Consider the following 21,805-nt stretch of genomic DNA (forward strand, 5'->3'; position numbering starts at 1 on the left):
TGATCAGTGACTTTTTAAGTTCACAAAGGCCTAGAAGCACAGCCATGCAAGAATATGCCACTATCATTGGAATCATCAATACGCAGGTTGGGATAAACATCATTCCAAAAGGATATGTAGCTGAAGAAAGCCAGAGAAAGAATGACTCAATTTTATTTTTTCTCCCCGTGGTCAAAGGTAGAAGCATATGTACAATGTGCCATCCCAGAAAGCAAGGGGCAAATCCATAATCTTAACAGATGATCAAGAAAACAGGACAGAGAAAAAAACCACACCAAGAGTGCTAGGACCAAAAGACATTAGGAAATACCACTACCAATTGCAATAACTCTTCTACGAATTTGCATTTTGACTGATTTTATAGGTTGCACTTTTTTGCACCACAAACATTTACAATTGGTATTAAAACACAAGGACAGTCAAATTTAATTAACTTACATTTCTAAATAAAGAAACAAGCACAGAGCAAGAAGCACTTCCAGTTCTATCATCACAATTCGCTGTTCAAACTACAGATCCATAACCACTGTGAATTTCCACTGCGTCTTTACCTTATCAGTTGAAAATTATTGCCACATCAACAAAATGAACTCTGATTCAAAGTTTATCCTATTTATGACCTCCTACATTCTTTCTAGTTTCCCATCAGAATAAATACAGTATCTAAGCTGGTCTCTTAAATCATAGACTAAAGTTAAACTTTAGACTTCAGGAGACTCCTTGGAATAATACTGAGCAATGCCAAAAGGACTAATCAGAGGGATTCTCTGTAAAGTTCAGAAAACTTCTCAGTTAGTCCTGGTCATTTTAAGATGAGAAGGGAAAGAAAAAAAATGGGTCAAGATTTCATACATGTGCTTACATGTGGTGATGATTAATTCATGATATCCAGTAACCTACAATTAAAAGCTGCCAGCCTCTACGAACATCCTACTGCTCTATTGGAGCTTCACGGTCCATATTTTTCTTCTCATACTGACACTAAAACATGATCCTCAAGTAAAATACTTTTCCTTGCCTCTTGGTTTATTCCAAACCCATTCATTTTCCAAAGCCTACTTGCTATGTGCGGCTTTTCCTGATCATCCAACTCCAACAGATAATCCTAATTCTTTTTGTTTCCATTTCTTTTTGACTATTGCCTTTATATGGTGAGCATCATATCGCATTGCATACCATATACAATCTAAGAATGTATTCTGTCCGCTCAGCTAGATGATTTCAATTACTGGGAGCTTTGTGACTTATCTTCTACTGAGAAACAAATATCTAAATCAATTTCTAAGACATAAAGTAAATATGTCTCTAAAACAGAGAAGTATGCACATGATACAGAATATATTAAGATAAAAGAACAAAGGGGACATTGTGAAACCTGGGAATCATCTAAAGAGATGGTCTATGAACTGGATTTTTAAAAATAAAATATATAAATGACTTCAGTATTTTTAAAGGAAAGTTGCTGTCATTAACATTTAGTTAGATGGAACTCTTGCGCACCTGTTTTATTCCCATGTGTCATGAGTTGGTTTCTGAATACTGTATAGAAGTTTGTCAAACCAATGGTAAGGTAAGTAATATCCAGGTAAAAGGAATTGTGTCTAGTGCTGACAAAGTACGTAATACAATTCAAACAAAAATTCATAAAGAAATGTGCTGTAGACATTGCAGAGGTTAGAAAGGTCGGCTGAATCTAGATTTTATGCAATCTAAGATTTTTGTTTCATAATGTAAAGGACAGTCTCAAGAGATTACCATGAGGTGATTTGCTTGATGAATGTATTTGTGATGAGAGTGAAAAGCTTTTTTTTTTTTAAAGATTTATTTATTTTTATTGCAAAGTCAATGAGATGAGAGACAGAAAGGAAGATCTTCCATCCAATGATTCACTCCCCAAGTGACTGCAAAGGCCGGTGCTGTGCTGATCCAAAGCCAGGAGCCAGAAACTTCCTCCAGGACTCCCAAACGGGTGCAGAGTCCCTAGGCTTTGGGCTGTCCTTGACTGCTTTCCCAGGCTACAAGCAGGGAGCTGGATGGAAAGCCAGGCCGCCTGGATTAGAACTGGCGCCCATACGGGATCCTGGCGCGTGCAAGGTGAGGACTTTAACCACTATGCTATCACGCTGGGCCCGAGAGTGAAAAGCTTTTTGGGTGTGGATGAGCTACAAAGTAGACAAATCAGGTAGCTATAGATGCTATGTGAAAAGTTATGAGTGAAGGAGGTTAAGGCAGAGGTGATGATGGTGAAGAAAAACAAACATGCTGGAATGGAATTAGGAAGCAGAATTCTTCAAACCTGCAGCAGAATTACAGGCAGGGGAGAACAAACAGCCTATAATAAATTTAAAGTATGTATACTTTTGATATTGATGCCACTAATTAAAACAAGACGTCCAGAAGGAAGGGAGGATAATAAATCAGTGCTGGATGCTTTGAGGTAGCTGTATATTTAGGTCATCCAACACAACTGGCAGTTAGAAACAATTCTAAAGTAAGTGGAGACTAGCTCTTCAGATAGAAGGCAACTGGTTACATTTAACAACACAAATATATATGATATATCTCAGAAAAACGAGTGAAGAACAAAAGAGCAGAATGGGCCAAGCATATAGCCCTGGAGAAAATCAAATAGCTGTAAGGAGCTGAAAGATGTGGATACATCAATGAAGTAGCCCAAGAAAACTGACAGAGAGCAAAAACTTTTCCCAGGGGAACAATTGAACACTAGTATTAATTGTACTGAAAGTAGGATGATAACAATAAGGACTACATTAAGCTATTACATCAATAAATATCTTTATGACTGCAATTGAATATTAGAAATAGAAGTCAAATTATAGTTAGCTTATTCATTTTATTCAATAAATACATATTCTAATGCACAGGGATTCAAACAAGTCCATGCTTTTTAGAATTTATATTCAAAACGGGAAAACAAATAACTAAGAAGCTAAATAAGCCAAATGTGTTGGGTTGCAACAAAGAGTTAAGAGAAAATTAAAGCAATAAAAAGGGGAAAGAGAAGTTATATAATTAGAATATCTGAAGTTGTAATTTCACAAGTTGTGACCAGGGAATGCCTTTATAGTTGAGTAAAGATTTGATCAAATGAAGCCACCCCTGAAAACTGAGGACCAATTGGTGAAGAAGGAGGTATTTATAAGACAATGGCAGTGTTAATAATTCAAATGAGAGGACATTGAATCCATAAACTCCAGAGGAAGTGGTGAGGGTTCAAGACCAAAAACAAAGAATGGACACATCTGACTACGAAACTATGGGCTCTTTGCAACAGGGAGTAACATTTTCTCCTCTCTGTGAAGGTATGGGTCAAATAAGTTATGCAAAGAAAATGGTATTAGTAAAGTAAGAATGGTAGCCTAGAAACATAGCTGAAGGAGGGCAAGAAGAAAACAAGCTAGAGAGCCTTAACAGCTTGGCTGAGTTTGGACATGGCAAATTTGCAATGGCATCAATTAATAAAGCATTTTGACTTAGATTCTTCAGTATAAATGAGCTCTTCATTAAAATATGGTTTGTTAGAATGAAAGCTTGAAAGGATTGAAAAAATACAGGTGTCTGGGAATGTGTGTGGGCCTTGATGTGAGGAAAAAATTGGCAACAATGAAGTACAGAGTCGTTGAAGTGTGTGAGCAGAATTATCACTGGTCTGAGAAAGAACTAGGAACCAGGAAGTTAGGGCTTCAGACAAGTTAGCTGTTGCAAAACAGAGGCTGCTTCAAGTGTATATTTTTTTCCTCTAAGTCAATTTATCAATTCAAACCAAAATAAGGGTATGTATAAATCCTGAACACGTAACTGATTCACATGGTCCAAGAAATATTAAAATGGAAATTATAAAAAAGCTTACAACAGAATAGAAAAATATGTTTTACATATACTATTTTGGCAAGGAATCACAAAATCTAAAGATATAATTCAAATAAACAGGCACTCTACACATTCTAGGCAATATAGTGGTAAACACATTTAAGTTTAAATAATGATTTTCAAAGTAGTAAAATGCATTAACTCCAGGAAAGCAGGGTAAACTTATTCAATAAAAGATAGTATGAGTATACTGCCTTAAACTCTGCCTTGTAAGATCATAGAAAAATGCAAAATTGAATTGGGGTAAGAATGATCGTTTTTTTCAAAATGAACACGTAAAAATATTTCATACTTGAACACTGAATATTAACCAATATCCTTAAAGAAACTCATTAATTCAGTTTAGTCTTATTACCTGTGTAATTTCATCGTTATTTTAAGATGTTCTGACTTAATTTATTAGTGTCCACAAATAAATGTAAGTGTTTTTGCTATTTCACAGCTCAATGATACTTCCATATATTTTGCATTTGACAACCGGGAGCTAAACTTGTTAATATTTGCCTATATAAGTCATAAATCTCACTAGATATTATAAGTTTTAACTTTAGAGGCATACACTAAACTTTCATTCATGACTTTTTAGGGGAGAATTATCTGCTATTTAGAAAGTATATGCATGAAGGACAAGATGGCTGATCACAGAAGGCAGGTGCAGCTCAGAGTGCAGCAAGCTTTAGGACAGGCTTCAGTGGGGCGGAGAGCTTGAAGAGGAGAGTTGCTGGGCCAGGTGACCCAGGCTCCGTGGAGTCCACCAGAGGGAGGCGGATGCCGCACAGGCAGAGAAGAGCTGCTGGAAACGTTCAGGATTGCAGGAAGGTGAGCACAGACTAGCACCCCAGGCCACAAACAGAAGTCTGGTGAGTTTTGGTTAAGTACAGGGAGACTCCCTCCTTAAGGAGACAGTGTTTGGCAAAGGAACCCATAGGACAAAACACTAGTGAAGGAAGGCAGTCCCAAAGAGAAACACACTGGTACATGATTGGGCACCACCCCCCCCAACTGAGGACAGCATGCCACTGGGGAGGGAGCAGCTGGAGTGAGGACCCTATGAGAGAGGGGCACATAGAGTAAGAACAGAGTCTGCCCACACCTGAAGGGTCTGTGCCCTGAAACCCCAGAATTTCCAGGACCACTTGAGAGGGAGACGCAGTGTTTCTGTGGGTGGCGGGGAAGGGGAACAGTCTCAACCCAGAAGAAATAGCAGGAGAGTGAGGACCCCTGGCCACACAAACCCACAACTATTGGTGCATGACTGTCCAATCTGCCAGTGGCTCCAGCTGTGGCTTTCAGCACACTGGCCTGATCCAATATTCGTCCTAATCTGTGTGCCCCATCTGCTGTTTGAAGAAGGCAGGTCAGAGAGGAACCCTCCCAAGCAGGTGTCCCTGTGCCTTGGCAGCCTCCCCAACCCCAGCAAGGCACCCCAGAAAATTCCAGCAAAATACCAGAGACTAAAGGCCCACAGGGGCATACATATTACCAACAGGAAAGAGAAAGCTCATAGATCAGAAAGACAACAGAAAAACAGGAAAAGGGGAACATAATAACAGATACCACAATATCACGAACATAAAGAGAATAATCAGAAATGACTACAAGCAACTATATGCCAACAAATCAGAAGCCTTCCAAGAAATGGATAAATTTGTGGACTCTTACCATCTACCAAAACTAAGTCATGAAGCAACAGAAAATCTAAGTAAACATAACTGAGCTAGATATTGAATCAGTAATTAAAGCCCTCCCAACATAGAAAAGTCCAGGCCCAGACAACTTCACTGCTGAATTCTACAAAGCATTCCAAGTAGAACTGACCCCAACTCTTCATAAACTATTCAAAAAAATAGAAAGGAAGGCAACCCTCCTACATTCTTTCTATGAGGCAAATCTCACTTTAATACCAAAGCTAGAGACACAACGGAGAAAGAAAAATATAGGCTGATATCCTTGATGAATACTGACGTTAAAATCTCCAACAAAATACTAGCCAACAGGATACAACAATACATGAGATAGCTCATTTACCCAGACCAGGTGGGATTTATCCCTACCATGCAGGGATGTGAAACACTGTATCAAGAAATTGAACAACAAAAATCATATGATAATCTCAATAGATGCAGAGAAAGCATTTGATATAACCCAACAGTGCTTCATGCTAAAAACTCTAAGCAAGACAGGCATAGAAGGAACATTCGACAACATAATCAAAGCAATACATGAAAAACCATATGCCAGCATCATACTGAATGGGTAAAGACTGGAATCTGGAACTAGACAAGGATGTCCACTATTGGCACTGTTATTTTACATTGTACTGGAAAACCTCACTACAGATATTAGGCAAAAAAGAAATAAAAGAAATTCAAATTGGAAATGAGGAAAGCAAGGATCTCTGTAGATGTTATGATTCTATACACAGGAGAACCAAAAGACTCAATAAAGAGATTTTTTTTTTGATAAGGGGGCAGGGTACAAAATAAATGAACACAAATCAATGGTGCTAGAATATGCAAACAACTCTAAGGCTGAAGAAGAACTAATCAGTATGATACCTTTCAAAATGACAGATACCGAAATACCTTGGAATAACCCTAATAAAGATGTAGCAGACCTCTATGAAGAAAATTACAAAACAGTGACAAATAAATAGAAGATGACTTTAAAAAGTGGAGAAATATGCCATGCTCCTGAATGGGCAGAGTCAATATCATCAAAATGTCCATACTATCAAAAGCAATATACAAATTCAATGCAATTCCAATCAAAATATCAAGAACATTCTTCACAGAGCTAGAAAAAAATAACAAAAAAGTTAATCTGGAAACAAAAGAGACCACAAATATCCAAAATTATCCTGTATGATACGATCTTTGCTGGAAGGCTTACAATCCCAGAGCTTAGGACATACTATGGGGCAGTAATAATCAAAACAGCCTGGTACTGGTACAAAAGCAGAGAGGAAGATCAATGGAGCAGAATAGAAACTTCAGAAGGGAGCCCACACATGTACACCTATCTAATCTTTGACCAGACAACAGAAAACAATGCAGGGAGGAAGAAAGGTCTCATCAACAAATGCTGTTGGGACAATTGGATAGCAGCGTGCAGAAGTAAGAAATTAGAACCCCATATTTCATCATATACAAAGACCAAATCTAAATGGATAAAGGACTTAAACCTATACTGAGAAACCATCAAAGTACTATGTGATAATATGAGAAATACTCTACAAGATGTAGGCATAGGAAACGACTTCCTAGAAAAATCATCAAAAGCACAGGGAGTCAAACAACAAAAAAATGGGACTACATCAAACTAAGAAGCTTCTGCACAGCAAAGAAAACAATCAACAAAGTAAAAAAGTAACCAGCAGATTGGGAGAAAATCTTTGCATGCTACAACAGAGCAATTAATATTCAGAATGTACAAAGAACTCCAGAATAACCATAACAAAACTAACAAGTGAAGAAATGGGCAAAGGAAATGAGAAGACACTTTTCAAAGGAGCAAATCCAAATGGCTAACAGACATATGAAACATGCTCAAGCTCCTTAGCAATGAGGGAAATTTGAGTGAAAACACCACTAAGGTTTCATTTAACTCCAGTAGGAATGGCCCACATACAGAAACCTGCCAAGACACCTGCTGGTGAAGATGCAGGGAAAAGGGAACCCTACTCCACTGCTGGTGGGATTGTAGGCTGGTGTGTCATTATAGAAGTTGGTATGGAGAATAGTCAGGCAACAGAAAATTCACCTATCATATAACCCAGCAAACCCAGTCCTGGGAATATACTCAAAGGATCTGATGCACGAGAAAGCAATTTGTACCCTTGTATTCATTGAAGCACAGCAACAATCACAAAAGGACAAATATCATGTTAGCTCTAACACAAGATGATTTCCATCGAAAATACAAAGCAAAAAAAAAAATTAAGGAAATTAAACACACATGTGCAACCCCACAACTGAAGGATGTAAAAGGAGACCAGACTACCAGGAATCAAGGAAAATTGATAGAATGCATCTCTACTAAGGAATGAAGGCAGACTCCCAATGGAGCTTTTAAATAAACCTAGACAACAAAAGATTACAATCCCTACTATTGCCCATGCCAACAGTGTCATGACCTGTGTGAAGAGTACAAAGTTGAAATCATTTCTTTTTTATTTCTAATTTTAAGTGGCTGTCTCCTCATAATACTCATTGCTAATATGACTGAGTGGTTGTTTTGCTCATCTTCCTAGGGAATGGCTCTTTCTTGTTTCAATCTGCAGTTTTTTCGTGTCAAATCTAATTATTTTTACTGTGAATTTTAACTTTTCATAATTTCTAGTCACTTGTATCCATTTCAGTAAGTCCTTGTGATTCATTAATTGATCATCCATAACAGACTTTTCGATTGCTTGTAAGCAGCACCTGAGGCTGTAAATGTCCCTTCCAACACTGTTTTTGCTGCATCTCACGGGCAACGATGTTCTGGTTTTTACTGCCTTTTCTTCAGCACAACATGGGTCATGCAGTAGCATCAATTTCTACAAAAAGGCTTTGGATTTTCCTTTTCCACACATTAGTGATGCATTCTGCAGCATGCTGTTTCACTTCATATTGATGAAAATTTTCTGTTTTTCTCCCTGTTCTGGACTGTGTTAACTGGCTTTATATTTAAGGGACTTATAATGGAAGTGTAGCACAGACTGACATGTCCAGATATGGAGACACAATGCACTCTGTCTGCATCCAGACCAACATGGACTCCCAGTGAAACAGTTGAAAATATCCTGACAGTAGGATGCTGGACTCTCCGACATTATCCATGCCTATGTGGAAAAACACTTCAATAGGTGCATGATGGATTTATGACTGTTCATGAAGGACCAGCCCTGGTAACACTAGAGGGGAAATCAATAAAGGGAAAAGGAGTCTTGGGGACAGGGATGGGAAATTCCAGAATCTATGGAACGGTATCATAAAATAATTAAAAATTAATCAATAAAGTATATGCATGAAATTATCTTTATGACCATTACTGGGCATAACCAAAGTGCACTGCCTTTTCTAGGAAACTCTTTTTCACCCAAACCAATAATAATTCCAAACACAGAAGAGACTAAAACTGAATTTTAATGGAGCTATTATGATGAACCATGATAGAAATGCATACTTAAGAAAGAATAGAGTTTGTGAAACAACTGACATGTAGAAGTCAGGAGAGCTTTTGGTATATTTATTTTGTTTTCAAGAACTCCTCAAAAGAGGGTAGGAATGAAATGGTCACTTGGCCTCAGATTGTCATTTTTGCCCATGTTTATGCTCCAGTGGGAATGTGGTCTTTTTGATTTTGCTTAGAGAAGACAATGATTAGTAGCAAATTAAATCTGAGGATATACAGTGGATTAAAATTGTGACTGTGCAAATAGTGTTGAAGAGAGGGAAAGGATGGAGGGGGAATGGGAGAAAGCAGGGGAGTGAGGAAAGTGTGGCTATTTTCTTTGAGTTGTGTTCATGGAACACATGAAGTCTGTTCTCTTTTTATTAATACCATAAAAGAACTCCTAAGCTCTTCGTTGTGTGTAGTTACTTCTCAATTTTAATTTTGTAATGTGGGGTTAAGCTCTCTGAAGGCAAAAGTGACCAGAGAGAAAGGAAAGTTGATGTCTCAGCTTGCCCTCTAATTAAGATTGTGTTTCCACTGAATTTTAAATTTTGAATTCTTTTGAAAATGGTAGCCTTGAGTATAAGAGAGAAGGAAGGGGAAAATGTGGGAGGACAAAGTGAAGATAACAGGCAGCAAATAATTTGTATAAAGGAAGTGGGAATGTACTTTGGGGGAGTTTTCCCAACTTACGTGTGCTTGGTGCAAAGTACGAAGAGAGAGATTAGAGTCACTCAGCAATGAAATCATCACAGGAAAGGAATAAGTATCTATTTAGGAACTATGAAGAGGTGTTGTGTGTAATGGTTGTGGGAGTTGTTTTCTCTTTAAAAAGAAAATAGGTCAGCATTACATATGATACCATATTGTGTTCTACAGATAATGTTAATCACTGACATTTCAATTCTGGCTGTCAATTACCATTTCTTCTAGAATCTAAACTGTTAAATTCAACTTTAGTAAAGCAGGTCACAAGAAAAGTTGGACTGAATAGTACTTCTGGTTACTTATTTTCTGTAGGAAGTATTTTGGTTATGCTTCCTTTGGACTTGTCACTCCAAATAAACCTTGCTTACTTACAAAGAACAGCTCATAGCCCATATATGAGCATAGCCCATATATGCTCCCCAAATCATCTGGTCTGGATCTGCCAAGAAGACAGCAGCTAGATTCAAATTTTAATAATCTACAGGAGACAATTTTTTGTAAAAAAAAAAAAAAAGAAGTATTTTTCTGAATGAGTTACAGAAAGAGATATGAAGTTCACACAGAAGAGAGGCGTGGGAGGGAAAAAGGAGGAAAGGGAGAGAGAAGGAATGAGAGAGAGAGGGAAGGAGAGAAAGAGAAAGAGGGAGGAAAGGAGGGGAAGAAAAGGGAGAGAAAGAGGGAGACAGAGAGAGAGAGAAAATGAATATGAATCTTGCATTTGCTGATCCACTGCATAGAAAGCTGCAATGGCCAGGGCTGGGCCAGGTGGAAGCCAGGAGCTTCATCCATGTCTACCACAAGGGGAGCAGATATAAAAACACTTGAGCCATCTTCCAATGATTTTCCCAGGCCATTAACAGGGTGTTGGGTTGCAGGTGGAATAAATAGGACACAAACTGGTGCCCATAGGAATTGTTATTATAGGACGGGGTGACTTTACTGGCTAAGTTACAACACTGGCCCCAACAATGCTTGAAATTGAAAATTTCATATGGCCTGTGAACGATCTTGTAAATATCCAAATGGCTCTTGAAAATAAAAATGTAACCCACTCCTAAAATAAAAGAGAAGGACTATCAGACCCCTCTCTGAGGTATCTCAACGGATACCTCAGGATGCTTTATATTTAAAGTGTTATATGTGTTACCTTTAAAATAGTATATACCATATTAGGTTAAAATACTTAAGTACCTTAACTATCTTAAATGCCTTATATTTAAGTGGTAAAAATCAAATTCCTGATACAAAATAATTATTCTGAACTTCCAGGAGGAGATAGTATACCATTTCCTCTTGGATGTATAAAAATGTATAAAATTTGCAGTTATTCTGATTATTTCTGAGATGTTGTACTATATCGATGATTACTCTTGATTTTGCAGTTCACTGGCTTAAGAAAGAAGTGCCAGGATAAGGGCTTTCTCTTATCAACCAGAATTTGATGCAGATAAACCAATAAAAGTTCACTGTTTAGATGTAAACTCCGAGAAATGAGGAAGGATATTTCTGGATGGTGATTTTACAACTTCAGGCAGTGACAAATTAAAAGGTTGTGAAGTCAATGTGTGGGATCATGTAAGACACATTTAAAACATTCAAATGGAATATGACAAAGTAGTATAGCACGGGACAATACAAATGGATGACAAATTAGACTAGAATAGGGCATCACCATCTATCACACGTGTAAGCATAAGAAAATTTGTATGAAACTTCTTGTGTGTGTGTGTGTACTGAATTGCAAAGTGAAATATGTTTTTTTTTTATCATGGCCACAAACCTTTGAAAGCCAGTGTTTTAGGAGCCACCTGTACATCATACAGAGTGTATAGGAAACCTATTTTCATGTTCACATATATGACCAGATTATTTCCATCTGAGTGAAAACCAAAACAAATAATTCCCAACTGGGAAGATAATATGTAGATACATATGAATTTCCAAGATAATAAAGACAATCTGCAACATGGAACAAAAGAAAACTAAAATAGAAACAGAGAAGTCTATGAAATCAGAAAGAACAGAATGAGAGGCAGGTGTTTTGGGTTAGTATTTAAGCTGCCAGTTGGCATTTCCACATTGTTTCATCTAACCTCAAGCCTCTGGTCCATTCTCAATTCCAGCTTTCTGCCCTCCTGTTCATTTGCATGCCTCAGAGTAGCAGATGATGGCTCAAGTACTTGGGTACCTGCCAATCACAATGGTGACCTGGATGGAACTTCTGCCTTCCAGCTTCAGCCCAGCCCAGTCCTGTCATGGTCATTTCAGACATTGTGAAAGAGAAATAGCAGATGGGTGATCTGCGTTTCTCAAATTAAATAAAAAAAAACCTTACAAATCCTTAAATAGTGGAAATAATCCAAATGCCTATCCATTGGCAAATGGATAAACTAAATGTAGTATATTCACACAATTAAAAGGGATGAAGTACCGACACAAGACAATATGAACAAATTCAGAAAATATGCAAATCAAAGAAATCATATACAAAATGGAAAATAATACACGATAGCATTAGTAATATTAACCCAGGATAGGTAAATCTATAGAGATGGCAAGTAAATTAGTGTTTTCTCTGGTTTGGGGAAAAAGAGTACAGGGGTGGTAACTAACAGGTAGGAGATTTCTTTTTTGAAGTGATGACAATATCCTCAAACTGTAGTGATTTTATATCATTTTGGGAATATACTAAAAACACTTAATTGTACAGTTTAAATGGTAATGGGAAAATTATCTGGCATGTAAACTGTATCTCAATGAAGCCATCTTAAAGTCCTCAAAGAGCATTCTTCTAGAAATGAGAGATTGAAGAATTTGAATATGAAGCATAAGCCAGAAAATCAACCACAAAGTGAAATGGTGGAATAAATTGTTTTTGCTTTATTTTACTTCTTTGTGTTTGTTAGCCACTACTTTCAATCTTTTCATAAAAACAGACATCATTAAAATCCCATCAGAAAATTTCACCTCTCAAATTGTGATTTTGAGGAATCAGTTTATGGGTTATTTTAAATTCTATGAAAGGAAGTTCAAACTTCGAAGAAGAGAAATTAAGAAGTCAAAAAGGGGTTTTGGAACAAATATATGGTATGACAAAAGCATAACAAACAACATGTATTTAAACACAGACTAGGCTGAGGAACAGGAAAATGAGAAAATGTGTGCTTGGGCGCTCATCACACTATTACTAAAATCATTCAGTCATAAGGTGATAAAAATCTGCCATAAGCTGGAGGTTGAGAGAAATCTGGTGGTCGATGTGATTGAAAATCTGGATTAAAAAAGGATGAAAAGACAGTTCATGATTTCAAGATCTTGTAACTGGCGACAGGAGCAAAGAATTTACATCACGGTGTAGTGCTGGATGTATTCTCATCTGGAATTCTAATCCCTAGACAAGTTTGTTTTGATTGCTGTGAGAATTCTGTGTAGGGCTGAGGTCCCAATTTTATGGCTTTTTGTTGGCCAGGAATCACCTCAGCAACAAGAGATTGTTTCCCTGTGGCTGTATTCATCACACCCATAGGGAATCTACCACATTGAATCCTACTCATTAAAGCCGACTCTTCCTGCTGCCACCCAATCCTATGCATTTCAAGCACATAAAAAGGTTAAGTCAGTGTAGATAATCAACCTAGAGACTTTGGTAAAATTAAGTGGGTGATAATCTTAACCCATCTGCAATATTTTATCATACAACCTAAGTCAGAGAATAAGCATAATGTGGGAAGGATCATAGGGACCTTGGAATTGTAGCCCACATTTGATAAGTTTTGCGATTCATTTGGGAAGTTTATTTCTTGTACCAGATGAGCATACTGGTTAATATTAGGTTCAGTTCTATGCAGGAGGTGGGAGAGACTTCTTTTTATTAAGCTAGATGAAAGCTTCTCTTGTGCAAATATATGACTAGATAGTCCAGGGATGATATGATATCTTTACAATCATTAAATCTTTAGTGGCCCAGCTTTATTCTGCTTCATTGTTCTATCATCCCTAAAATGTGCTCCAAAATGACTGGTATAGTAGTCATAACATGTAGTTTTTAGAAAATAAATGGGATTTTAAAAAGAAATCACTCATTGTATTCTAAAACATTTTCTGGAATAATGTTTTTTTCTGATATTCCATTGGGTAGAATTTAAATCACATGAACAAATCTAGACAGGGGACAACTGGAAAATTAGTTTTTCTATTCTGGTGGCTAGGAGTCAATCTTTGAGTTCATTAAGTATAATGGATATTGAGGTAAATTTATCTGTCTTTACCCATGTTTTTAATATGTTTTATTATGGTTGTTTTTAGAGTTTCATTGTATTATACTTTGTTTCCCTACATATTATTCCAACTATTCTCTTAATTGACATGGTCTTTATTTTTTCTGCACATATATTCTCTGTGCATGTTCTTTCAAATACTGTGCAAATGTTATATTTTCTATTTAGTTCACAATACCCATATTAATGGCTATCTCTAGTTGCAAATTCATAAAATACTATAAAATAGATCTCCCCCCCACACACATACATAAATGCTCTATATTTTCTTTGTCAGTATCATGCACTGGTACTAGGAGAGACAAATGAGTCTTACAGGGCACAAAACTTTAAAAAAAAGTCACATTTGGGTTTTGCTTAAGTGGAGAACTGTCACCTTGGAGTGCTGTCTCAAATTCTGTGCTGAAGGCCCCTTCCTTACCTCATGTCTTATGGGTTCTTTGTCCCTTTGGAGGCCTGCGTAGGTACTTGTTTATTATCTTTAATTGTTGCAGCTTGCTGTGCAGTAGTCTCAGGATGGCCTCACATGTTTCTCCTAGATGTGATGTTCTAAAGATTCCTAAATTCTGATTACTTTACTTGAACGTGTTGCAATGTCAGACTCAGCAACATTCTTAGAAATGCACCTTTTCCACCAATTTTAATTTCTAGCACATGTTCTTGAATAACTTGCATTTTTAATTTTTTCCAAACACAATTTGCTTTCATATATGATCTCCTTTGTTTATCATACATAAATTAGTTTTCCTATCTGTAGCATCCACTTATTTCATTATTTTTCTCTTTCCTCAGAGTCCTTCTTTATACGTATCACTACATTTTCAATAGCATCTTTCTCCTTTGTGTTTTTATACTTTGCTTCATTTTGGGCCTGGTGTGATGGTTCAGTGGCTAAACTCTTGCCTTGTAAGTGTCAGGATCCCATATGGGTGCCAGTTAATATCCCAGCTGCTCTACTTTCCATCCAGCTCTCTGCTTGTGACCTTGGGAAGCAATGGAGGATAACCTAAGGCCTTGGGACCCTCTACCTACATGAATACCTAGAAGAAGCTCCTGGCTCCTGATTTCAAGTTGGCTTAGCTTTGGCCATTACAGCCAATTGGGAAGTGAGCAAACAGAACATCTTTCTCTCTGTCTCTCCTTCTCTCTGAAAATGTTCCTTTCCAATAAACATTTTTTTAAAAAAAAATTTGCTGCATTTCTCTTTGCTATTGCTTTCCTGCAATTTCTCTCATATTTTAATCCTTTTTGTTATTTCAGTGTAACTTGAATGAGAATCAATATCCTTGTAGATCTTTCATTTTTATGTGTATATTTTCAAGACTATTTTCCTCCACTTGTTATGATGAGGACAGCATTTCCTTAATAGATGCTCATCTATCACTATTTTCCCCCATTTTCCTATACTTTCTATAGTTTCTGTTTTCTTTTAGGATTCAGCTTTTAGTGTCGTTTGTCCTATATCAACTAAGTAGAAGGATTATATAGCAAATAAGTCAAGGAAATTTTTCCAAATAACACAAAATTTTCCATGATTGTGAGTGAAGCCACTTTTAACATCAGTGTGTGTGTGCATAAGAAAGACAGAGAGACAGAACGACCAAGTGATCAAATACTCTTTTAGCTTTTATTCATCTTGATTTAATGTACATTCTATACCTGTAGGGTTATTCAAAATTGTTTTTCTCCTCTACCACTGATCAAAAAATACTGCTATACAGGTGAAGTGTATACATATTTCCAGGTTCAGATGGGAACTCTTTTAGTCCATGGAAGCTTCTACCTTTTGATCTATATCCCTAAACACATTTTTAACCTAAACTATTGTGTTCGTTCTATGAGCGGAGAAGTATACACGACTTTATTTGCAAACTAGCCATCTCTTGGCATCTTTCTACATTTATCGATCATCACAGTTATTGGGAGACATGATCCATCTATTGCAGTCCAGCCTCAATTATCCTATTTTTCATTTTCCTTATTGTAATTGAATTATTTCAGACAAGAAAGCCATGCTGTTCTAAAACTGGCATTACTTCTAAGTTTTCTATGCCAGAAGTGTCTTTATTTCTCTGCCCCAGTGACAAATTCTTATTTATTAAACCTTAGTGGTACTTACTTTCTGAAACTTTATGGGGATTCCAGGATAATTTAAGCATTCCTTTCCCCCTGTTTTCACTGTATATTGGAAAAATGAGAATAAAGGACATATCACATTGAGCTATAATTGCTTATATATATTTTTGTCTTTCTGTCAACATACAGTTTTAAGGGCAGAGAATATGATTTCTTGACTTATAGATGACTGAATACTTGCTTGTTAAATAGTAGGTGTTCAATAAATATGATCTGAATTAGCACATTGCAATCCATATTCTGAAATGCCTAACAGTGACATTTCTAAAGTATAACTTCATTATAGTGACAGATTAATCAGTGGCTATAGTTTTATTGCAGAAAAAAATGAGAAAATCATATCAGATTTTTAGAACCTGAATCCAAATGATATTGAAGATTCATTTTGTATCTGTGAAGCTATCACTTAACCACATAAATTTCTTAAAGATTCTAGAATATACTATGCTATTTAATATCTGTGTTTATACACATTCTATTCCTTCTGACTGAAGTGTCTTTCCTTTTGTTTGCTGAATTCTATTCATACCTCGAGGTACAGTTCAAATAATCAACTTACATGAGAAGACTGCCTAGATTTCCCAAATTTGTTTGTTTATCTGTGCTTCCATTGCATACATTTTTCATATATCTCTCCTACGAAACTGAGTATGTTGTACTATGACTTTCCATTTATGTTTCCTCCTTCACTTTACCCATAGATTATGACCTTTTCGATTTCAAGGAATATGCCTTATTATTGATAAATGGATTCCTATTCCTTTATATGTTTAGGTACTTGCCAAATGTTGGACAAATGAAATCTAATGTTTTAAATAATTTTTATGAATGCCCAGCAATGTTTTTACTTTCAATTATAAAAAGAATTTTTTATGTATATCTTCCAGAAATTTCAAATGATTTTAGTCCCTTAATCAGTTCTGAACATAAATCATGATTTGCAGAATCATTTGATGAGTTTACTCTAATAGAACTCTTCCACTATTTGGCACTTGCCCACTAACTACATCTGAGTTTGTCCAAGTGTAGTTTATTTCAGTAATCTTAACTGATGACTTGTATGGGCCACATGAAGTGAATCAATCAAACCTGTGACGACTGGCTGCCTTGACAATCAGGAAAAATATTGATTTTATTCTGGTTATACTGGTCTTACTCAGTGTTATGCAGAGACAGGCTGATAATGGAATCAGAATTACTTTTATCAGCACCATTAAGTCCAAGTAAGAAAGCTGGTAAGCAGTAAGATTTGTGACCACATTTGTGTTTAATCTTCTCTCTCCTGTAACAGTACCTTACTCCCAGAGTGTATCTAAGGATGTTTAATAATCTGAAGGGTCTTACAACATAGTAACACTGTTTCATAAAATGATTGAAAATAACAATGATATATTTCAATTAACTGTATTTAAGGCATCAAATGATTCTTTAATCATTTTAAATCAATGTGCTATTTACATAGGGAATTCAGGTCACCATGCCTTGGTATATTAATTTGCAATATTTACATTTAAGGGTCTTAATCAAATCTCTATTAAAAAATCTCACTCTTTCATAAAATGTTTTCCAGAGAAAATATAAAACTGTATGAGACAATTCTTTAAGTTGATTATTTTGTTTTTTTACCAGAAGTACCTGGGAATTTAAATTTTTCTGGAGTGTGCATAATTATAAATACTGATATGAGATACATTATGCAGAAGTGCACATTATTGTTCAACATATACACTATTCCCAAAATGTTCCAAAAAGTATGAGGTTAATTTCCTTATTACTGTGATGACAAATGTTGAAATGTAATGGCAATGTAGATTTTAAGTTTTGAAATATATGTGGCATAAAGGTAACCAGCAATTTAGATATTGTTCATAATGCAGTGCCTTGAGAAATGATTTTGCCTGCAGCAAGTATTTGGCTTCCTTCTGTCCATATCCCATTTGGGCTAATTAAAATGTGATTTTTTAAAATCATATCCTTGTGTGACATTTAACATGACTAATTTAATAGAGAAATAATAGACAAAATTCTGAACTCATTGCTGCCATATATTTTACACATTTGTGCCTCACAACTATTAAATGTGATAATGAAATATTAAAAAGTATGAAATTAGAAAAGAATCAATTGCATATATTTTTTCAGAAAAAAAATACAGCCACCTTAAATAACATCAAAAAGCAAAGATCCTGTTATGAATTTCACAAGTTATGAGGGCAGGATAATTCTCCATTTTATAGCATGGCCAGATTTTCTAAAGGATTCCTTTATATGTGATCTCAGAGAACATATAAAAGTATGCAATTATCTACATAAAATACCTAGCAAACATCACCCATGCATGAAATGAGATCTCGAATCTTAGTAGCACACTTAATCCACAATCTTCAACAAGCCACAAAGCACCCAAATGCAGCATGATTAGGGAGCAGATTCAAGACATTAAAGTTAAAAGACCAATAAACATATTGGAGAATGATCTGGAGCAAAACAAAAAAATGAATTGCAGTAGACAGAAAGAGTCAGAATAGTGAAGAACCAGCAGCAGTCTTTTCTCATCCATATCAAGACTGAGTAATAAATTACTCTTTTCTCTTATACTGTCGAGAGAAAACGATGTTTAGATTAAGCCTCAGTAAGACCTAAAAGGATAATTTGTCAGTATTTCCCAGTTTACTACCAATGCAGTATTTATTTGTTAGGGTCCTTCTTTCTATTTTATATACACTAATTCAATCTGGAACAACTCAAATTCAGCTTGTTGAAAGGGAAGATATTTCTTTAAATCTCTCAGGCCCAAGGTGTAAGTACAAGAAAATATGTCCAAGTTATTCTTTCTAGCTTTTATGGGTAATGACCAATCTCCTCAACGAAGGCAAGCTGTTATCAGAGCAAAGCATTTTTCTGCTGAGAAGTACCAAGGGCTAATTTCTTTTTATGAAATTATGGTTCTTAGGAGAACATGAAAGTTCTAAATGCCTGCCCAATTTAGCCGACTCGTGATGCTAGTTCTAGGCAGCTGTTTAGAAATGAGAAGTAAAAGAGAAACATCTTGATAAAACTTCTTGTGGCTGAAGCTGATAAAAATGACAGTGTTAATTTGGTGCACAAATGACAGAACTTAGGGACAAAACAACACTAGAGGCAAAACATAAAAATTCTTTCTAAATCCTCCCTGCTCCCTACTGCTGGGTTCTCAAAATAAGAACTGATATCCTATAGATCTCAGAATAACATGAAAGAAGCCAAAAATTAAATAATGTATTCACAAAATACTTTGTTGACAGCAAATAAAAATTGATACCACACATTTAAACCATGGAGCTAGTGCTGTCTATTACCCTTCTATTGCTTTCTTTTTGTTTGGTTTCATTCCTTGCCAAGGTCCCTCACTGTCAGCTGTGGCATTATTCTGACTTCAAGGAAGTGCAGGAAGACTGGTAAAGATGTCATGTACTGATATGTTTATGATTCCTTCAAGGCTGAAATGCTGAACTTTCATTTGCCACTCTTTTAAACTTACAGACATTTCCTCCAACTCTGACATGACTTGGGATTTGTAAAATCTTACTTTACTCTTATTCTACTCTTATTCTACTCTGAGTTTAGTCATGACTGACCAATAGATGCAAATTTCTTCACAGTTCTGACTAAACCATGGTTTGAATTCTTTGGAAAATAAATTAATATGCTATCTAATAAAATATGGTGTATCTTCATAAACAAAAGCATCAATAGGCTATGATGTCAGACAATGGGTCAGTTTAGGTCATGTCTTCAAAGAGACAACCTATTTGATAATTTTCACTGACTTGCTGATTTGCATAAATCAAAGATACCCTCGATGCTTATTAATTTATTATCAATCAAATATTATTTAGCATTTCTTAATAATAGAATGATCTCTGCTGACAATAAAGCCTTACAGGACTCAACCGGCTTATAACCTAATTGTGATTGAACATGGTTATGTCTGCATGCATTGATTTGACATAGAAAATGCAGTTGTTTACTATGCGCACATTATCTTGAATATTTTATGTGTAAATCCTGGCACAGTTCTCAACAAATTGAAACTGAACAAAACCAGGAAATGAGAAAATAGTTCATAGTGATTCAACTATTAACTTAGAGATTTAAAAGTTACTGACTTGATTGAGCGGACTGATCAAGTCATTCAGAAACAAAACTAGTTTAACAAAGAGATGAAATCTTAAAAACCAACAGTGCAAGGAAAAAGAGTTCATTTAATAGGTGTTATTCAGTTCTGTGCTTTAAGGCACAAATTTTTATCTCTTATACTTCTATATCAAAAGTATTTGCTGGACACCTTTTAAATACTTGAAAATATTCTAGGAGCTTTAAGTGCTTCAGTAAGCAAAATACATAAATATTCCAGTTATCATAGAAATTACAAATGGAGGAAACAGACAAGAACTGCAAGAATAGTATGTAATTAAATGACAGAAGTTATACATGATATGGTAAAAGAAAAAGGTAGACCAGGGTAAACGGAGTAGAAATTTGGGGTAGGGAATACATTGAAATATTACATAGTATGGGTCAAAAAAGTTGTCATTGAGAGACATACTAACAAAGGCTTGAGAGGAAGGTATGAGAGTTAAACATGTAATATTGTTTCCCACCCCAAAAAGAACAAAGTTGTATCAATTCAAACTTCACAAAAAGCATGTGATGAGGACAGGTTGAATCTTCTCCCATTTAAAAAATATTATTGGCCTGGAGGCGTGGCCTAGCTGCTAAAGTCCTCGCCTTGCACGCGCCAGGATCCCATATGGGCGCCGGTTCTAATCCCGGCAGCTCCACTTCCCATCCAGCTCCCTGCTTTTGGCCTGGGAAGGCAGTCAAGGACGGCCCAAAGCTTTGGGACCCTGCACCCGCGTGGGAGACATGGAAGAGGTTCCAGGTTCCCGGCCGTTGCAACTCACTTGGGGAGTGAATCATTGGACGGAAGATCTTCCTCTCTGTCTCTCCTCCTGATATCTGACTTTGTAATAAAAATAAATAAATCTTAAAACAAATAATAAAAAATATTATTAAGCAAAGATAAAATATTTAATGTCATTCATAGACAACAATTTTAAGAATGCAATGCTCTTCTTTCCTTCTTCCATTCCTTCCTGATTCCCTTTAACATATAAAATATAACATCTTGAAGAACATTTTATGTAGATAAATCAACTACAGTAAAGTTCATAAGGGATAAGTGTCTTTGAAAGTTTTTTTTTTAATTGACAAACAAGCCAACATCAATGGAGTATTACTTGTTACGAGAAAATGTAGAGGAAGGTGAGGTCAGACAGGTAATAGAAGACTAGATAATGGAGGAAATTTCAGGCTACTTCAAACATTGATTTCAAGTGACACAAGCAGCTGATTGCAGTATTTTAGCAGAGTAGATCTACCTTTTGAAACCATCAACCTCAAAGTATGGAGACCTTCTAGAAGTGTGTTGAATTAATCCAGAGGACAGGCAATAGTGGCTTGAGCAAGGGTGGCAGCAGAGAAGGTGCTAGTATAATATGCGGTTTGCTATTTGATAAGTGGATGTTAAGGTATGAGGAAGAGAGTTCTCAAATAACTTCAAAGGATTTTTTTTGTCCTGAGAAAGACAT

At 36.1% G+C, this 21,805-nt stretch overlaps 1 protein-coding gene across 1 annotated transcript in view; it reads right to left on the reverse strand.

The window, feature by feature from the left end:
- TENM1 (teneurin transmembrane protein 1) overlaps positions 1-21,805 on the reverse strand; it is a 570,964-nt gene that overhangs the window by 458,082 nt on the left and 91,077 nt on the right. The window lies entirely within an intron of this gene.

Source organism: Ochotona princeps, chromosome X (genome assembly GCF_030435755.1).
Source record: "Ochotona princeps isolate mOchPri1 chromosome X, mOchPri1.hap1, whole genome shotgun sequence".
Taxonomy (NCBI): domain Eukaryota; kingdom Metazoa; phylum Chordata; class Mammalia; order Lagomorpha; family Ochotonidae; genus Ochotona; species Ochotona princeps.